Below are 16,950 nucleotides of genomic sequence, written 5' to 3'. Positions count from 1 at the left end.
AGGATCTCTTCCAGACCCAGAGTCTGAATGTATTCTAGCCTTCTTTATTACCGAAGGCGCTCCTTCTTCAGAGAAGCGCTCGGGACTAGAATTGAGTTCATGTTCTTTCATACTCCTCTTCAGCGGACGGGAAAGTTTCGACTCCTTCCATCCTCTTCTTGGAGAGGGCAAACTAGAAGACGAAAAAGCACTCTCGAAGGACGCTTTTCCTATAGCGGTCCTTGGCAGTTTGTGATATGATCGATTCTGCCGAAAGGGACGCCTGATCGTTGGGGATTCTCCACAACCCCCTTACGGCTTTCGACTTTCCTTCTCCTCCGGGCCGAGGGAGCTTGGAAGAGGTCTAGGCCTAGGGAGCGTCGCAGAGACGACCAGACGCCCCCCCTCCACTACACTGGGGACACTAATATCACTAGCGAAACCACATTCACTTTCCTTACCTTCCAATGCTGCCATTTTTTCCTGCATTTTCTGAAGGGAAGCTCTGAGTTCCGCTATTTCCGAAGCAGAACTAGAGGGATTAGCAATTTGTGAACGGGCTGAAACAGAATGGGCATGATTATCAGAGGAAGAAGCTACAGAACTAGACAGTAAATCATGAGATGTAGACATTCTGCGGGTTTTATAAGCCGCCTTCCTCTCTCTATCTTTCTCTAACTTCTTCAAGTAAGAAGTTAGATTCTTCCACTCTTGTGCACTCAATTTCTCACACTCGTTACACGTATTCTCAATCGAGCATTCAACCATTCTACAACCACTACAAGTAGTATGAGGATCTACCGAAGCTTTCGGAATCCTCACCTTACAGCCCTCATTCACACACACTCTGAAACTAACACTAGAGTCAGACATATTCACGAATTCCAAAAACCAAGTCCAAAAAAACAGTCCACGATAGCAATGCCAACAACGATCCAAGTAACGTCACCAAATATCAGCGAGAGATGATCAAAAGCGTTGCGAAAAACGAATTCTAGTCAGGAGGAAGTAACAACAATGTTGATACCACCGGCGACTGAGAGAATCTGATTAGAAACGGGAATAGTTCCTAGTCCCTGCCACCCGAGAGCAGGGCGGTAGATCACCTGACCTACCTGTAGCGAGTGCCGCGAAATTTGAATTTCTGTCGGGGACGACGGAGTCGATAGCTATGTATATATCTGACAGGTAAGTTGAATGTATGAAAATGCAATTTTCGACAAATTGCCATTTGTTCCGACACGATATACAAACCATCGGTCCTGTACACTAGGAAGACTCACTGATTGGTGGGAGGACCTGAGTCTTAAAGAACAGACTGGGGTTCGTCCAACCTTGGATATCCTCCCTGGTCATAAGAGCAGAGGGAGGGATCCTAGCCTCTGCCCAATTGATCGGGGTGTGTACCGCAGGATCAATGGTCAGACCTCTGGACCCAAGCACTAAGAGAGAGGCAAGCATATCTCTTAGTACTAGCAAACAAGAACTTTTGTCGCTGTTGCAAGAGCCAATATAAAGTTATGGGTTTGTCTCTTGTTGGCATCCACTTCCCCCCCCTTGTAGAAGGAAGTGGAGGATATTTACACCTATTCCAAATGAAAAGAATAGACTGGTGCTCTGCCCACAGGTAGAGGGAGAGAAAGATGGGGAAAGAGAAGCCAGTCACACTCTCATTCACCTCATTCATTCATTCAATCGCACCAAGGAATCGATGCTGTTCTGCCTGCTAGGGTGCTGGGTAAGCTTACACGTGTTGAGCAGCCACCACAGGTCCCAAGGAAAAGGTATCCAAGGACTTGTGGGCAATATCCCGAAGGTAGAAGGAGGTAAAGGTGGTCTGGTTGGACCAAACCCCTGCCTTCAGGACCTGCGCCACGGAGAAGTTCTTGCGGAACGCCATTGACGGGGCAATGCCTCTGATTTCGTGAGCTCTCGGACGAGGGGGACAGGTGTCATCACTACCATCAGTCTCTTACGCCCTCCTGATCACTTCACGTAGCCAAAAGAAGAACGCGTGTTTTTTGGAATACTTTCATTTTCTTGGTAACCCCAGGTGCTAACGCACGAGTCTTCCGACACTCAGGTGCCTGAAGTTGTCGAGTTCCTCTTGCACATAGCGCTGTAGCGCCCTCACAGGACAAAGCAGCATCTCATCCGTATCGTTGTCAGTGAAATCCAATAAGGAGGGGATTGTGAAAGACTCAATTCGGTCGTCAGGGACCGACTGATTCTGTGTCTTAGCTACAAAGTTCGGGACGAAATCGAGCGTCACAGATCCCCATCCTCTAGAATGTTTAACATCATAGGACAGACCTCCTACTCTTTTCGCCGATGCCAGGGCCAGCAAGAAAAGGGTCTTGAGGGTCAGATCCCAGTCTGACGACTCTCGGAGTGGCTCGAATGGCCTTCGAGTCAAACTCCTAAGGACGAGAGTCACGTCCCACGCAGGGGGCCTGAGTTCCCTGGGTGGGCAAGACCTTTCGAAGCTCCTCATAAGCAAGGAGATCTCGAACGAGTTCGAGATGTCCAATCCCCTCAGTTTCAGGACCAGAGCCAGGGCAGATCTGTATCCTTTGACTGTGGGGACTGAGAAGAGCTTCTCTCGGCGAAGAAAGACCAGGAAATCCGCTATCTGCTGAATAGTGGCTCTGAGAGGAGAGAGACCCCGTCTACGACACCAACCACAGAAGACGGCCTACTTCCCCTGGTACACAGCTGCAGAGGACTGCCTGACGTGTCCAGCCATCTCTGTTGCTGCGCTGCGAGAAAAGCCTCTCTTTCGCAAGAGATGGTGGATAACAGCCAGCGTGAAGTTGAAGGACTGGACTGCCTGGTGGTACCGTTCGACGTGCGGTTGGGCGAGAAGGACTAACTTCTCGAGTGACGACAGGTGTCCAATCACGACTTACCATTGCTGAGCCGGTTGCTTCTGTCGAGACAGAAACCGGATGGCTGCCTCCCTGAACCTGCTGATCCGCAAGTCTGCGGGGAAGACTTGCTCTGCTACCGAATCGATCAGCATTCCCAGGTACTTCATCCTCTGCTTGGGTTCGAGATCGGACTTCTCGAAGTTTACCACGATCCCCAGATCGTGGCAAAACCTGAGCAGTCGATCCCTGTCCCGTAGCAACTGCGAGCGGGAGCTCACCAGGACCAGCCAATCGTCGAGATACCTCAGAAGACGTATCCCGTGCGAGTGGGCCCCCCAAGCAGGACACCAGCGGTGTGAACACTCGCAAGTGACACCTGTGGGCGGTTGACAGACCGAAACAAAGTGCCCTGAACTGGTACACCGTCCCGTCGAGGATGAAGCGGAGGTACTTCCTGGAGGACTGATGGATGGGTATCTGAAAATACGCATCCTTCAAGTCCACCGAAAGCATGAAATCGTTCCCCCTGATGGAATCGAGCACGGAACGTGCCGTTTCCATCTTGAACCGAGTCTGGCGAACGAAACGGTTCAGGGGAGAGAGATCTATCACCGGGCGCCAGCCCCCCAAAGACTTCTCCACTAGGAAAAGGCGGCTGTAGAAGCCCGGTGATTGGTCCCTGACGATTTCCAAAGCTCCTTTGCTCAGCATGGACTTGATCTCCTGTCACAGCGCGATGTCCTTTGCAGAACCTTTGACATACGTCAGGGGTTGGACCGGGTGAGAAGTGAGGGGGGGGGCAGAGATTCGAAGGGAAGTACAGTGGACCCCCTGTATTCGCGTTCTCCAGATTCGCGGACTCACACATTCGCGGATTTCTCTCGGGAACGTTTCCCTCCATTATTCGCGGAAAATTCGCGCATTCGCGGTATTTTTCTATGATAAATATCCACAAATTCCTGGTTTTTTTGATGAATTTCATCATAAAATGCACTTTTTGTGTTAAAACTATTAAAAAACCCATGTAGGAACATTTTTAGTGGGTTTTTCTGAGTTTTAACTAATAAAATGATATTGTCATGTTACAATAAAGTTTATACATACTTACCTGACAGATATATACTTAGCTATAGACTCCGTCGTCTCCGACAGAATTTCAAATTTCGCGGCACACGCTACCGGTAGGTCAGGTGATCTACCGCCCTGCCCTGGGTGGCAGGACTAGGAACCATTCCCGTTTTCTAATCAGAATTCTTCTCCACCTGTCTCCTGCGGGGAGGCTGGGTGGGGGCCGGCCATTAATCGTATATATTCTGTCAGGTAAGTATGTATAAAACTTTATTGTAACATGACAATATCATTTTTGTTATACATTCAACTTCCCTGCCAGTATATACTTAGCTGATTAGCACCCATTGGTGGTGGGTAAGAGACAGCTAACTACTGAAATAGACAGGTAAACAACATATGTTGTAGGTATTTATAAACCTTGGTTCCTACCTTATTAGGCTGAAGACTTCGCGGCTACTGCCTTGTAGTCTGCTTAGCCTCAAGAGCCTCAGCGAGAATAATGATCTATGGCTAAGAGTTCTTGTGGGTCTGCCAATGGGGTCTTATCCACTTACTCGGCAGAGCCTAAAGGCCTTTGTCATTGGGTGCTATTCCACTTACATGACAATACACCTTGTTCAAGGAGCACAAAACCGATCCCGATCACCTGATCCTAACATCCATGTTAGTTCTAAGATTGTAAGGAGTCATCCCCGAACTCCTCACAACAACCAAAAAACTCGAAACATAATTACACTTTCATTACAAATATACAAAAAATTTTGTACTCCCCTACTAGTCATACATACCCTTGATCGACCTACCAGCAATGACACTCTGCTCCCGTGCGACAGTAGTGAGCTTGCTACTAGAAAACCAAGCACATATCTGACAAGAGGGTTTATTGTACGATAAAAACACAAAATTAAGGATCAGTCTTTGCTCCAAGACCCAGTACTGTATCTGCTGATACAAAAGGACCTAGTGAGAAGCACTTCTCATAGGTCACTCTCACGTCCATTCAGATAATGAGATGCAAACACTGAATTGCACCTCCAATATGTAGTCTCGATGATATTCTTCAGAGACATGTTCTTTTGGAACGCCAAAGACGTTGCTACTGCTCTTACTTCATGCGTCTTGACCTTTAGAAGACCGAAGGATGCCTCAGAGCAGTTCTTGTGAGCGTCTGTAATAACGCTTCTCACAAAGAAAGCTAAGGCGTTCTTGGACATGAGTCGTTTGGGGTTCTTCACTGCAAACACCAAAGACCTTGTTGACAAGACTACCCATCCGTTCTCTTCCTCTCTAAATAGAATTTAAGAGCTCTCACTGGACAGAGAGATCTCTCTATCTCTCTGCCTACCAGGTTAGATAGGCCTTTTACCTCAAAACTTCTGGGCCAAGGTTTTGATGGGTTTTCGTCTTTGCCAGAAACATTGTCTGGAAAGAACAGATGGCAGCATCTCCTTTGAACCCCACCGTGGAATCCAGAGCGTGTAATTCGCTCGTCCTCTTGGCTGTAGCGAGAGCCACCAGGAACAAGCATTTCCTAGTGACGTCGCGGAAGGACGCCAGAGTAAAGGTTCGAATTTGTCCGATGAAAGGAATTTCAGGACCACGTCTAGATTCCAACTAGGTGTTCTAGGAGTAGCTGCTTTCGACGTCTCAAAAGATCTAATTAGATCGTGTAGATCTTTGTCGTTAGCAATGTCTAGGCCTCGATTCCTGAAAACCGAAGACAGCATGCTTCGGTATCCTTTTATTGTCGAGACAGATAGGTGTGACTCCTTTCTCAGAAAGAGGAGGAAATCGGCAATATTCACTATAGAGGTACTGGAGGAGGACAGCTTCTGAACCTTACACCACCTCCTAAAGACTTCCCACTTCGACTGGTATACTCTTCTCGTCGAAGTCTGCGGGCTCTAGCGATAGAGCCCGCAGCCTCGCGAGAAAAGCCTCTCGCTCTGACAAGTCTTTCGATAGTCGAAAGGCAGTCAGAGCGAGAGCCTGGGAGGTTGTGATGAAACCTCTCGAAGTGGGGTTGTCTGAGTAGATCTGTCTGTTTGGAAGCGATATCTGGGGAAGTCCACTATCCACTCCATTACCTCCGTGAACCATTCCTGGGCTGGCCAAAATGGGGCTATGAGTATCAACTTCGTGCTCTTCGAAGCTACAAACTTCCTGAGCACTTCCCCCAGGATTTTGAACGGGGGAAAGGCGTAAGCGTCCACACCCGACCAATCCATGAGAAAACGCGTCTATAGCGAAGGCTCTCGGATCCTCTACTAGAGAGCAAAAGGCAGGTCTCTATTCTTTTGGATAGGAACGTCGCAAACAGGTCTATGTGAGGTCTCCCCCCACAGGGACCAGAGACTTCGACACACTTCTTCGTGAAGAGTCCATTCTGCGGGAAGGACCTGGTTTCTCCTGCTCAGTCTGTCCGCTCTCACATTTTTATTCCTTGAACAAACCTTGTGAGGAGAGTTATGCCTCTTTCTTCCGTCCAGGTTAACAGGTGTTTTGTCAACTGATAGAGGGAGAACGAGTGCGTGCCTCCTTGCTTTCTTATGTAAGCCAGAGCCGTGGTGTTGTCTGAGTTGATCTGTATTACCCCGTCTCTGACTATCTTTTTCGAAGGACTTTAAGGCTAGGTTGTATGGCCCCACAAAAGTTCCTTGCAATTGATGACCAAGGACACCTGTTACCTTGTGGTCCAAGGTGCCTGGACACCTCCCATTTTGCTCCCAGGCGTCGTCCCCATCCACGACTCCGAAGCGTCGGTAAACAACACTTGGTCTGGGTTCTGCAGAGCAAGCGATAAGCCTTCGTTCTTTTGAAGCTGAGGGATCCACCACCTCAGATGCTCTTTTACTTCTTGTGGAAGTTGGAAGATGTCCGAGAGTTGACCCGTCTTCCAGCTCCATACTCTTTGAGGAAAAAACTGAAGAGGGCGAAGGTGAAGTCTCCCTAGCGAGAAGAACTTCTCCAATGAGGACAGGGTCCCTAAAAGGCTCAGGTAATCCCTCGCTGAGCTGTCCTTTCTTTCTAAGAAGCTCGAGATTCTCGACCAAACCTCGAGCAATTCTTTACTCGGCCGAAGGATATACCCGAAAAACCCCGAGAAATCCATCTGAATACCCCAGCATAGACCAAGTTCTGGCTGGGGATCAGTTGGGTGACTTTCGAGGGTTGTTGACGAGCAACCCTTAGCGAATCTATCATGTTCCTTGTTACTTCCAAGTCCTCCAAGCACTGACTCCTCGACTTGGCCCTGATCAGCCAGTCGTCCAAGTAGAGGGAGATGTTTATCCCTTCTAGGTGAAGCCATCTTGCTACATTCGCCATGAGGTTGGCTGTGAATACTTGTGGGGCTGTAGACAGACCGAAGCACAGAGCCCTGAATTGAAAAAGATCTTGTCTCCTATCACAAAGCAGAAGATATTTCTTTGACTGATGGTGAATGGGAACGTGGAAATAGGCGTCTTGTAGGTCCAGAGAGACCATCCAATCTCCTGGCCGAAGCGCCGACATGACAGAGGCGGACGTTTCCATACGAAACTTCTTTTTCTGTACGAAGCGATTCAGAGCGCTTACGTCCAGAACTGGCCTCCACCCCCCCCCCCCCCCCCGATGCCTTTGGTACTAGAAAAAGGCGATTGTAAAATCCCGGGGAGTGTGGAATCTTGTACCAGTTCGATGGCCTCTTTTTCCCACATTTGCTCCACCATCTGAGAAGAGTCTTTCGCATTAACGGGTCTCTGTACCCTCGCTGACAGTTCCCGAGGCGTAGATGTTAGGGGCGGTTTGTCGTCGAAGGGGATTACATATCCCTTCTTCAGGACCGACACTGACCAAGGGTACGGCTCCCCTTTGTTCCCCATTACTCCTGCAAAGTTCAGGAGTCTGGCGCCCACTGGTGCTTGGAGGAGCAACAAGTCACTTAGATATTTTTTGAATGGTCTAAATGAAGACCTTCCTCTCTTTTCAGAGCTCTTCTTTCTGGCAGGGGGACGAGCCGTTGCACCTCCACGAAAGGGCTGCTGAGTAGGACGAGGTTCCTTCTTAACCGTCGCCACTACCGGCGTCCTTTCTGGACGTTTGAGTAAGTAGGTCTTTGTGTTGCTTTCTCAGTTAGTGAGCGAGATATATCCTTGACTAACTGAGAAGGAAAGGAAACAGATGATCTGATAGCGGGGCGAACAGTAAGGCAGTCCTCTGGCTCGGAGAAACCCCTTTCGATAAAAGGGAACCATACACTGATCTCTTTTTCAGGAGACCAGCACCGAAAAGTGAAGCCACTTCACCTGAACCCGTCCTGGTACTGCCTTGTCCATGCAGGACAGAACGCTATGGAGAATTTCTGGGTTCTTCAGAGAAACTCCGGATCCTTAGATTTGTTGGCCAGAACTCCGAGCGACCAATCCAGAAAATTGAACACCTCTAAAGTGACAAAAAGTCCCTTTAGAAAGTGGTTCAACTCTGAAGTGCTCCACGCGTCGCTCTGACCGATCTAAGGAGTGACGTCTAGAGGCCTCCACTAAACTGGCAAAGTCGGCATCTGCAGAGGCGGGTAAAGAAAGACCCATAGTCTCTCCTGTCCCATACCAAATACCTCTCTTCCCGTGCAATCTGGAAGGAGGCATGCAGAATACCGTCTTTCCTAACTCCTTCTTCTTGTCCATCCAAGAATCTAAAGAATGGAGTGCCTTCTTCATTGATATCGCAGGCTTCATTTTCAAGAATGCCGACGATTTAGCCGTAGCTGAGCTCGAAAAGAGACGAACGAGGAGAGGAGGAGCTGCAGGACTAAGAGAATCTCCAAAACTCAAAATTGTAGTAGTAAAGAGGCCAAGACTTTGTAACTCGAAAGTCCCTCATTAGCAGGAGGATCGTCGTCAGACAACTCGTCTAACCCTCGATCCGACGAAGGAGAACGTTCTCGTTTTGAGGAAGAGTCCTTCCAAGACCTCCTATGTTCTGAAGGAGGAGGAGCTTCCATTTGGCGCCGAGTCATAACCTCCAGGAATCGAGTCCCCGACTCTTGACTCCTTGGCTCTTGACTCTTGCCTCCTGACTCCTGCCTCCTGACTCCTGACTCCTGCCTCCTGACTCCGGACTCCTGCCTCCTGACTCCGGACTCCGGACTCCTGGCTCCTGCCTCTTGACTCCTGCCTCCTGGCTCCTGGCTCCTGCCTCTTGACTCCTGCCTCTTGCCTCCTGGCTCTTGCCTCCTGGCTCTTGCCTCCTGGCTCTTGCCTTCCTGGCTCTAGCCTCCTGGCTCTTGCCTCTTGCCTGGATGCCTCCACACTCTTGCTCTTGGACTCCTGCCTCCTGGTTGACTCCTCACTCCTGGCTCTTGGCTCCTGCCTCTGGGTGACTCCTCACTCCTGGCCGGTGCCAGGGGGGGGAAAACAAACCGTGTGATTGTTTCATCCAGGTTCGTACAGGAAACCTCACCTCGTGTAGGAGTATCGATCCTGGAGGTAGATACCTCCATACGTCTGGAGGATCTTTTAATAGGAAGGGAAGTGTCTTTCCTTCTAGGAGGCTCCTTTGACAGGACTCCTACAAATGACGAAATCTGTTCCTGCATCGCCATCATGAAAACCTCTTTGTAGCCTCCTCTTTATCCTCTTCGGGAGGAGGGAAGGAGGAGGGGAGGAGTCCATAGCCTCCACCTCCTGCCTCTTCTCACTCTGGTTGGAAGAATGGCTCTTCTCGCCTTCTAACTCCCGATGGAGACTCCTCAGGGAAAGTTTTCCGTGGGCTCGAGTCAATAGTCGGTGCGCCCCTCCAACTCCTCTTGAGAGGCCGAGATCGATCGGAATCTCTCCAATCACGTCTCGGTGATGAAGATCCCGACGACGAGAAACACTCACGTAGGACGCTTTTACAATAGCGGTCCTTAGCAGTCTGGGGTGTCACAGAAACCGCCGAAGGGACACCTGATCGGGGTGGGGATTCTCCACAACCTCCTTTCGGTCTTTCGACATTCCTTCTCCTTCTGGGCATGTGAGCTTGGAAGAGGTCTAGACCTAGGAGCGTTGCTGAGCCGACCAGATGCCCCTCCACTACACTGGGGACACTTATATCACTGTCTAATGACAAATCACTAGCCTTACCTTGTATGGCAGCCATTTTGTTTTCCATTATTTTGAAGGCTGCTTTTAGATCTGCAAGTTCTTTCGCTGGATCTACAGGTTCTGCAATAGGAGAAGGGGCTGCAATGGAAGGAGAAGTAGGCAATACTTACCCTTGTGGGAAGATCCCAAGCTTGGAATTAGTTCAGATCTAGAACTACTTAAACTTCTATGAGAAGCCTTCCTCGCTCTCTCTCTTTCTAACTTTTTCAAATAATTAGTTAGATTCTTCCATTCGTTCTCACTCAAATTCTCACATTCTTTACAAGTATTAGTAAAAGAACATTCATACTCCCTGCACCTCTTGCATACCGTGTGAGGGTCTACCGAAGCTTTCGGCAACCTCACCTTACAGCCTACATTCACACAAACGTCTCACAACCATACCAGAGTCAGACATATTTAAAGAAAAAATCCAAAATCAAGTCCACAAAACAGTCCACAAAAAGCGTATGCCAATCCAACAATCCAGATACGTCACCAAAAGTCGGTCAAGAAGATCAATTGCCGGCGAAAAAAGAAAACCAATCGGGAGGAACCAACAACAATGTTGATGGTCCGGCGACAGAAAGAATTCTGATTAGAAAACGGGAATGGTTCCTAGTCCTGCCACCCAGGCAGGGCGGTAGATCACCTGACCTACCTGGTAGCGTGTGCCGCGAAATTTGAAATTCTGTCGGAGACGACGGAGTCTATAGCTAAGTATATATCTGGCAGGGAAGTTGAATGTATAAAAATAGGCTGTTTTTAGCATTTTTATAGGGTTCTAAACATTCGCGGATTCTAACTATTCACGGGGGGGTCTGGTACGCATCCCCCGCGAATACGGGGGGACCACTGTAGATATCCCTCCCGAAGGACGTCTACTACCCAGGTCTCGGCGCCATAGCGCTGCCAAGTTGCCCAATGGCTCGCCAGGCACCCCCCAACTTTCGGCAGCAGATGAGGGGGAACGCCGTCCCTAGCGTTTCCCTCCTTTCTTCGACTTCTTCCCAGCCGTTCCTCGTGAGGAGGAGGGCTGGTTAGAGCCCCCCTTTGCAGAAGAAGAAGACAGTATTTCTCCGGGGTTAGACGTGGCAGACGTCTTAGCCCCCGAGGAAGCGCTAGCCAAACTCTTGGGTTTGACCGCGGTTCGAGGCTGCCCAGCCGCCTTCGAAACCGCCTGGTGGAGAAGACGGTCACTGTCATCAGTGCGCCGTCTCTCTACCGCAGCGTCCACCATCTTGTCTGGGAAGAGAGAGGAGGAACTCCGAACCGGCCCGTTTCGCAGCCCGAGTGCCGCCTCACGCCCCAGCCCCCCACCCCCCTGGATACTCGTGTCAGGACTGCGTCCAACGACGCCGAAGAACCAGGTTGGCCCACAGGTTAGCCGTCTGGTGGGCTAGGTAGGAGATAGCCCTACCTCCAGACTGGCAGAGCCTCCTGAAAGACGGGTCCTCCTCAAGGGCAGAGCCCCCGAAGTTGGCCGCGACTTTCGACACTGTGAGGGACCACAGGTCGAGCCAGGAGACTACCTGGAATGCTGCCATCGCGGTAGATTCCAGGTCTTGTGCCTCTTGCTGTGAGAACCATAGGTTCTCAGACAGGAGCTGCTGCAGAGACACACCGGGTGTTAGCCTAACCAACCCCAGGTTAATCTGTTTAGGCGGCATGGGGTCCTCAGAAGGCACGTAAAAACGCCGCTGTCGCTGCAGAGGAGGAGGAAGCAGCTTCGGCGACCGGCCCGACTTGAGCGAGTTCTCTCATCCGGAAACGAGAAACTCTACCTGGTTGAGCACTGAATCGACGAGCTGGGATCGAGGCAGACCCACCGTCGGTCTGGGTTCCTTCTTCGGGCCCCAGAACGACTCGAGCCGGGACGTGGGCTCGGAAGGTGGTAGCGGTGATCCCTCCCCGAGGTCGTTGTGCTGACGAAACAGCGCAATAACCTTGGCAAAGTTCCTCTGGATCTCAGGTGTAACGGCGTCTCGAGGGGTAGGACCATCCAGTCCCTCCAACAAGGCCGACTCCCGGGACCCTCCCCCTTCAGAAGGGGGAACAGCAACAGACCCCACTCGGTCTCCTCCTGCCACCTGAGCGTACGTCCTGGTCGATCCTAGGACCGAGCCAGGCGTGTACGGCAACGTGACGGGATCACGAGAAGTGCGCTCCTCGTGATCGCTCCTAGGTGTCTTGCCCCTCCCGGTATAACCCGAGGAGGTTGAAGGCACTGGAGAGGAAGACCTGACGCTCCCTCCATGCTCACCGGCCGGACCGGTAGGCTTGGAGGGCTGCAGGCGATCCCCAACCCGCGGTGGGGACCGAGCTGCAGGCCTAGTCGCGCCGCTCGCCTGGGGCAAGCGGCTGGACTGAGCACAGCGACGCCGGTCCTGCGCGTCAGACGAGCTGCTGCTGCTCTCCCTACCCGACCGGTCCTTGTGGGAGTGTCGGTCAGGAGAGCGGCACCGCTCGCTGTCGCAGCTGGGCCAGTGCGTGGGCTCACGGCGCGTCGAGCTGCTGGCACCAGCCGAGGCTGGTGCTAGCGGCCGGGGGGACCTCTTCCCTGCCTCAGCCCGTGGCCGGTCAGCGACCGTCACGTCCACCCTGGGTACCAGCAGGTCGCTACGAGAGCGGCCGCTGGTCTGGCGGGAGCTACCTGAGCGGCTCTCACCAGTCTTCTGACCTGTGCCGCTGTCTTGGCGGCGAGCGAACTCTGGCATCAAAACTTTGGCTGCACGGTCTCCCGGGGGAGAGCGTACACTCGGGATCTCTCGCAAACGAGAGGCCGAGCCAGATCCTGGCTTAGCGGCAGAACCGCTAACGCCAGGTGAGGAGGGGCCGGTCAAAACCTCTGGTCCCCGCTTTCCCCTTCCTTGCGGATGGGGAGGCGGGCCCTGCTCTCAAAGAAGCAGGAGGACCAGCAGAAGGACCCGAGACGGGCCCTTAGAAGCTCCCGAAGGAGACTTCTTGGGGGGGGGGGGGGGGGGGGGGGGTGGGGGGGGGGGGGGGCAGCCTTCTTCTTCTTCGGCTTGCGAGCCTTAGAGGTCGAAGGTGAAGAGGCAGCAGCAGACGACGAAGACGAAGACAACACCTTCCTCCTCTTCGTCAGCTCCTTCAGGACAGTCGTCAGGTCCTCCATCCAGGCCGGAGCCGGGGCTATTGCCGAAGCAACACGGCCCGACTGCACCTGTCCGGAAGGACCTGGGACTGGAGAAGACACACCGTGGGCAGCAGCATGGACAGGGACAGGAAAGGCAGGAACAGCAGGAGTAGCCATCATCTCAGCAACAGCAGGGGCGGCCGGAACATCAGCAGCAGCACCGACATCAGGGACAGCCAAACCAACATCAACAGGAGCGGCAGGAACGGGCGGTGCAGCCATCGTCCTCTCGGTCTCGGTAGCCAGCGGGAACCTAGGAACTGGTGGACGGTCCAGGGGCGAGCTCTTGACACAGCGGAAGTCTGGGGCAGGCAACGTGAAGAGCCCAGGCGGCGGCGGCATCCCCCCTCTCGTACGCGCGACCGGGGCGTTCCCTTGGATGGCAGCAGACGGCGTCACCGACACAGCGTGTTGCGTGTAGACCAGGTGAGGGGGAGCGGCATAGGCAGGTGTGGAGATGGTGGTGGTCGAGGTGGTGACCGCTCCATGGGGTTACCCCGACCCCAGAACCCTGCTCGACGCTGTAGGCAGCCCCTTGGATGCTCGGCACGCCCTGCAGTCCCAGCGCAGCCCACACCTGTCCAAGATCATCACCAACGGATGTCCTACCTGAAGGAACAAGAGTCGGGCTGATTAGAGAGGTTTCCTCACGCACGGGGGGGGGGGGGGGGGGGGGGGAGTGCCCCACCCCGAACGCACGGAAGACCCCGTAAACAACTGTACATCCGGGTAACGGGCGCCCTCCTCCACACTTGAACGATCGAGAGAGGAGAAGGACTCCGAAAACCCCCCCCGGGGAAGAAGGCAACAACCATGGGAGCTGAGCGGGAGGAAGGATGGAAGAAGAAGTATCCGTAACCAAGGGGGTCGCAGGAGAACTTCCCGACGACTCCCTGGCAGGTCTTCTCTTCCTCCTCCCCTCGTACAGCACCCACTGCGCCTCGGACCAATCATCACAAACCAAACAAGTATTTGACCGAGAGCAATCACGCCCTCGGCAACGAGAACACAACTCGTGAGGATCTACCTCAACATATGATCTGAATGCCCCACAGCGGCGCCCATCCACGCCAGGACAAATTCTGTGTGACGTGGTAGGGCGCGGGGAATTATCAACTTGATCCATATTAGAAAATGAAAAAGACACTGTACTTACAATACACCTTTTTCATACACACAAACCAGAAAGAGAAATCAATCACACAAAGCGAACGACGATCAGCGGGCAGAGAGCGCGACGAACACATCTTCACCCAACGCGGCCGAAAGCAAAAGTGATTCCTCGCCTCCCAGTCGCGCTGCACTCGCACTGGCGGACAAGCAGCTAACTACATTACCCCTTGTTCGAAGCTTACGACCGTTCCAGCTGCCGCTTAAGCAATCTTCCTATTGTAAAGGACCGATGGTTTGTATATCGTGTCGGAACAACAGTTGTTTACTAACAAACAAGACGATGAGAAACCGTTTTCCGATTGTTGTGATGAAAGTGCCCCAGCGTCTGTGGGTACAAGTGGTGTGCGGATTTATCACAGGAAATGGTTAGTTTATTGACACAAGCGACTCCGCAAACATCGAGATGGCGTCAGTCTTCTAAAATATTCAAGCGTAAGTAAAAATTCCGAAAGCGTTTTGGTGAGATTTGCACTGCGTTGGACACCCTTTTCACTACCCTCTGTTTAATGCTTCTTATTTAGCCTTAATTTCTGACTTTGGAGAAAATACTTCCTTCGAAAGGAGAGTAGAGGTCTTTAGCTCCGTTTCTCACCAACAAGTCGCAACTGATGCCCATCTCCGATGTCAGGACGCATTGTAATGTACTTTTTTTAGGATTGTTCACGCTGATCGTACATGGTCCACTCTGTACCCTGCGGTTTTTTACCCTACTTTTAACACGTCACGAGTTGTTGGTGGTGATAACAGGAGCTCAAGATCTCTACTCTCCTTATGAAGTAAGTATTTTCTCCAAAGTTAGAAATTAAGGCCATAAAGATTTAAACAGAGGGTAATGAAAAGGGTGGGCAACGCAGTGCCCACAACCCCAAAACGCTTTCGAAGTTTTTACTTACAACTCCAAATGTTTCGAAGATTGACACTATTTCAATGTTTGCAGAGTCGCTTGTGTCAACAAACTAGCCATTTCCTGTGCTGAACCCACACATCACTTGTACCCATAAAGGCTGGGGCACTTTCATCACAACAATTGTAACCCTGACCTCTTACCAGCACTTAGGTAGGTATAATTGTTTCACCAATTAAATATCAAGTGAATAAGGGTGAACTAACTGATTAAGGTGGACTCAAGGCAGTTGTTTCCCCTAGTTTGAGAGGAAAGTAGAGGTCTCGAGGTGTTGCTCCCACGACCTATGAATTGTGACTGGTGCCCATCTCCGGTGTCAGGTTATGTTAAAGTACTTTTTCTGAAGGTGGGTCCGAACACGGTTAAGGTGGCCACAGACAGACCACTCGGTTGTTTACCCTAGTAGCTAGGGCTAGTAGCTTACCTAACTAGGGCACCACATCATACAGAAACTTCCAAGAAATACTAGGTATACTAGGTAGACTACCTATACCTAGGTGTAAATGGGTAAGGGTCAATCCGTTATCATCAAAACCTCTGAATGCTCTGAAAAGTGGCCCTGCACCAGCGTTTGGAAATAATAGGTATGTATAGGTACCTGTAGTACCGGGAACGTGCGGCAGCCTTTGAATTGGGTACCTTTTTCTTAACAAGTAGCTAACTTACTAGGCTAAATACCTAGGTAGGGTAGCTCTAGGTGTCTTACCTAAAACTTACACATTACAGCACTGACACGCATATTTTCATGTGGGTGAGCTAATACATACCAATCTATATTAGATGATGACCACGAGACGGCTTGTTTCAATGAAGGTTTCAGCGTGCGGTTTTCAAGTTCAAACAGGGACAGGGAAAAGTTTTTGTTTACACTCGTACGTTCTACGTGACAGTCGTACAGGGTTTGGACACGTGATTCGAGAACGTACGTCGCAACATTCGTCTCAGTCAACCAGGGAAATTTAGAACTTAATATTTAGATTTTACAAAGTTCTCGACACCAATTCTTCACTGTCCCAGATGTTTAACTGTGGTGTGTTTCTTTTATTTCCTCTTGTTCCTTGGCCAAGGCAAAAAAAAAAAAAAAAAAAAAGAAAGAAAAAGACACACGGTAGTAATGGCGTTACTCTCCCTTCAACATCAAAACGTTTGATCTCATAATATGAGAAAACGTTTTGATGTTGGAGGAAGAGTAACGCCATACTACCGAATGTCTTTTTTTCTTTCTTTTTTTGCCTTGGCCAAGGAACAAGAGGATAAAAAATAGGGAGACGCTCATAAAGAAATAAAAGAAGCACACCACAGTTAAACATCTGGGACATCTATAATAATTGTTGACCATGTAACGCTGCAGAAATTACCGTACCCTTGTCAGCCATATTTCTATATATTCCGTTTTCTCGACATTTAGTATCTTACAATTTATATTAATGTGATCATTGATAAAGTCCTTTATTCTTCACTCCCTTTACTGCCATATACTTCGTGGTCTTTCACCCCCCCGGAAGCGAACGTTCGTGAGCTTCAAATACGCTGTTCATCTCATTCTCATGAAGTCACTTTTTAGGGGTGGAGTGTTTCACAAACTTCCAACAAACGTTTTTTTCACATACTTAGGACGTCAATGATAATGTAACTCGATATACAGTAAATTATGCGTTTTCTCATTGATTTTAGACCTGTCACATGCAGAAA

The 16,950-nt window shown here is 50.7% G+C and overlaps 1 protein-coding gene across 12 annotated transcripts in view; it reads right to left on the bottom strand.

Annotated features, from left to right (window-relative positions):
- Nucleotides 1-16,300, bottom strand: part of LOC135196216 (uncharacterized) — a 227,520-nt gene extending 211,220 nt beyond the window's left edge. For 6 of the 12 annotated variants that reach the window (XR_010310347.1, XR_010310346.1, XM_064222851.1 and 3 more), the window contains exon 1: nucleotides 16,026-16,299. The gene's annotated coding sequence lies outside the window, so the exon portion shown is untranslated. Of the gene's footprint in view, nucleotides 1-15,856; nucleotides 15,918-16,025 lie in introns of those variants that run through there. The other 6 variants (XM_064222854.1, XM_064222855.1, XM_064222856.1 and 3 more) reach the window with 4 other exon arrangements.
- Between the last annotated feature and the right edge of the window lie 650 nt (nucleotides 16,301-16,950).

The sequence above is a fragment of the Macrobrachium nipponense genome, chromosome 17 (assembly GCF_015104395.2).
Source record: "Macrobrachium nipponense isolate FS-2020 chromosome 17, ASM1510439v2, whole genome shotgun sequence".
In the NCBI taxonomy this organism is placed as follows: domain Eukaryota; kingdom Metazoa; phylum Arthropoda; class Malacostraca; order Decapoda; family Palaemonidae; genus Macrobrachium; species Macrobrachium nipponense.
This window is presented reverse-complemented; position numbering and strand designations above follow the sequence as displayed.